At 46.3% G+C, this 3622-nt stretch overlaps 1 pseudogene; it reads right to left on the bottom strand.

Moving 5' to 3' along the window:
• Positions 1-2734: 2734 nt before the first annotated feature.
• The window catches only part of LOC102771413, a 1729-nt pseudogene continuing 841 nt past the window's right edge, over positions 2735-3622 (bottom strand).

Raw genomic sequence — 3622 nt, 5'->3', positions numbered from 1 at the left:
TTTCTGCCTTCTCCCGCCTGGGCGCCCCGGGGGAGGCCTCCGCCGGGCGGGGCGGGACACCAAGCGTGAGGCGCGAGGACCGGTGTCCCGCGCGTTAGGTTTTGTTCGCCCCTGGACTCTGTGTCCCTACTTTTGTGGACCCTCTGCCCCTTCCTTCCACTGCTGTTGTCTTTGCTGCAGGCTGTTGTAAGGGGACGCTGTCTCCCTGACTACCCTGTGAGCGCCTCAGACCAGGAAGCTATTTCCTGTATTTTCAGTATCACAGCCCTCCAAGGGCCAATAGAAACTATTAGAGGCCTGGTGCACGAAATTTGGGTATGGGTAGGGCCCCTACCAGGAGCTGGCGATCAGGGCCAATCTGTGGAGAGACCTCTGGGGCAATGTGGGGGTAGGGGACGTGGCAGTGGGGGGATGGGGTGGAGGGGGCTGCTGGCATCCACCTTGGCTGGCCTGGGGCCTGTGGGCTGGGGGCAGCTCCAGTGTTGAGCATCTGCCCCCTGGTGGTCAGTGTGTGTCATAGTGACCGGCAGTTCTGCTGTTTTTTTGTTGATTTGCATATTAGGCTTTTATTGTATAGGAGAGTAGAGGCTCAATGTGTGCAGTTTGGGCTGCTGTTGAAAGTGCCTTGAACAGTGTAATGGGAGGACCAGGGGCGATGAACTTTGGTGAGTGCAGTTACTAATTCAGGTTCAGGGTGGCTGCTCCACACCTCTCCCTGAGGCAGGTGTTAACCTCCATTTCACAGGTGAGAACACAGAGGCCCAGGAAGCTGAAATCAGCTGCCTAATGTCACGACTAGGAAGTGGGGAGCCCTCACTCTAACCCTGGTCAGTCGGGCTCCCGGCGTGTGCTTTCTGTGTTGTCCACAAGCAGACGGACTTGTCAGCCGAGGAAACTAGCTGGAATGGGGATGGATAATTACAGCAAGTGTCCAGGAAAGAACGTTGAAACCTATAGGAAAGTGTTATAGGAGTTTATTTGAACTAAGTTTTATAGCAGGTGCCTGGAAGCAAGATCTCAGCGGATTAAGAAAATGCTCTGGAGAATGGCAGTTTGGTAGTTCCTTTTATGCCGTTGGGATCAGGAGAAAAGAAAGGTACATGAAGTCTAGTGACAGGTGAAAGAGGCGGGAGAATGTAAAGCAGAAAAATCTCTAGGATTGGATAAAAAGCAAAACAGAGAAACGGACGTATTTTACATTGGTGGGTACAGGATAGTTAATAATTAACATTGACAGCCCATTGGGATGGTATGCGGGAACCAGATAGCCACGAGGGGTGCTGTGGTCTCCTGCGCTGGTGGTTTCATGTTCTGGTGCCTGTGGGTGTGACTTTGAGGGGATCTGGAAAAGAAAATTACTCTGACATTTTAATGGTATGTTACCCTAACTGAGTAAAAAGAATGGTCATGGCTCACTTTTAAGGTAAATGTTAGCCCTTGCTCCAGGCCTGGGACATCACCTGCTGTGACCTGCCCAGGTAGGAGCTTGTGCTCAGACCATCCTGTGTGGTTACTTTTGGTCACTGAGCTTGTCAGACCTGCCATATTGCCCTCCCCCACCCCTCCCTCCGTTGTCAGGTTTATTACATTGATCCATTCACACAGGAAAGAAAAAACACCCGAGCACATGGCCCTGGTAGAAGCAGAGGCAAAGTGGAAACTGAGAAGCCAAAGTAAAAAAACTGTTTCTGGCACTGTGGGGTCTCCCATCCACTACTGGTCTTGCACTCAGTGCAAAAGCGAGACCAGCATAAGATAGGGAAGCAAACTTGAAAAAGCTGGCCTCCCTGTGAACATCCAGCGTAGGAGCACCTTCCTAAAGGAGGGAACAAGTCAAGGACATGCAGAGTTTTCTACTGAAACGTCAGTTTATGAAGGCTTTTCTTCAAAGGTTGTGTGTAGCAGTTTTCTTACAAATTTTCTCAGTTAATGCAGTGCTAGACAACTAAACAGCTCTGAATTAAATGAGAAACAGGTCAGAGGAAACCAGTTAGCTTCTGTTGTGGCAACATCAGAGTTCTGTCTTATTGTTGACTCCTCAGTTGCTTCCTCAATGACTGTTTCCGACGATTCTGTACTTTCATTTGCTCTGAGCTAGAAGTTAAATAAGGTTTTCCTTTCTCACCAGAAGTGCCACCAAGTTTTCAGTTTGCATGTTGACCAGAAGCGTAGACATGGGGACATATCCATAGAGACCCCTATAAGCCCACTTTGTTCCTTGATATTTGTTTTCTTGTTTTTGAAAACATGTTGTTATTGATTTCAGAGAGGAAGGCAGGGGGAGAGAGAGATATAGAAACATCAATGATGAGACTCATCAATTGGCTGCCTCCTGCAGGTCCCCTACTGGGGATTGAGCCTGCAACTCAGGCAGGTGCCCTGACTGGAAATTGCAGGGTGGCGTCGTGGTTCATTGATCCATGCTCAACCGCTGAGCCACTCCAGCCGGACGTTCTTTGGTATTTGTAATGCTTGTAAACACCCATATTGACACAGCAAACTCTCCTTGTAGCTCTGTTCTATCAAATGGAAAAGGTTTTTCTCATCCCATCATTCAACATCTGAGCTAAAGTAGGGATTACTTCAGGATTATGACTCCAAAAACAGTAACGCTCAGTAATAACCCTGAAATGTCTCTGATGGTTTTTGAAGTGTTGTAGTTTTGGACAGTACAGTAAGTGAGGAGCTGATTTCTGGGCAATGACTTCTGGATAACTGGTCTAATATTCTGGGGAGTACTATGGTTGATGGGCTGAATTCATTAGGGAGAGGAGCCATGGAAACAAGCAATGTCTAATTTTTGTTTAGAATTGTGCTTATAAGTCGCAGGGTCCAAATCAAGAAGGCTTCCACAGTGTAGGAAATCCAGAGGGAAATAATAATTGGATTTTTCTTGCTATGCAGTTGTGTGACTATCTCATTATTAATACAGAGACACAGTATTGCATTTCTCGGTAAGTTCCTGGTCAGGATACCTCCGTACTTCTTCACCAGTGTTTTGAACTTTTTCTAGTTTTGTAAGGAAGCTGTCCCAGAGACTTACGTGAGAATTTGCCAACTTTTGATGAAAGATTTCTCATCATTAAAAAGTTGAGAGTTTAATCAAATAGGAAATCAATAAGCTTTGTGTATCCTGTAGACAGACCCAAACTGCTTATACTGGCTGTGTCAGCTGGATCTTGACTATTTTTATCAGCACAAGAGCTGACAAAGCTTCTTGTTCAGGACTCCTGCTTTCCTTTCCATCCTGTGATAAGAGTATCTTTTGTGGATCCAAAGTACTTTTAAATCTGTTTACAGATTAAACATTCTATCATTGTGAATGAAGTTGATCCACATTATTACTGTCTCTCCTTTTAAATTATTTTTATTTTTTTTAGAGGAGGGGAAAAGGGGGAGAGGGAGAGGGAAAGGGAGAAAGAGAAAGAGAAAGAGAGAAACATTGATTTGTTGTTCCACTTATTTATGCACTCATTGGTTGTTTCCTGTATGTGCCCTCACCAGAAGAGCAAACCCACAACTTTGGTATATCGAGATGACACTCTAAAAAACAGGCAGGGCCCTGTTTTTTCTCCTCCTCCTCCCCCTCACCCCCCCCCCATTATTTTTCTTCTTCCTCACT

Source organism: Myotis davidii, unplaced genomic scaffold (assembly GCF_000327345.1).
Source record: "Myotis davidii unplaced genomic scaffold, ASM32734v1 scaffold169, whole genome shotgun sequence".
Taxonomy (NCBI): Eukaryota; Metazoa; Chordata; class Mammalia; order Chiroptera; family Vespertilionidae; genus Myotis; species Myotis davidii.
The sequence above is the reverse complement of the archived record's forward strand: the minus strand, read 5'-3'. Positions and strand labels throughout refer to the sequence as shown.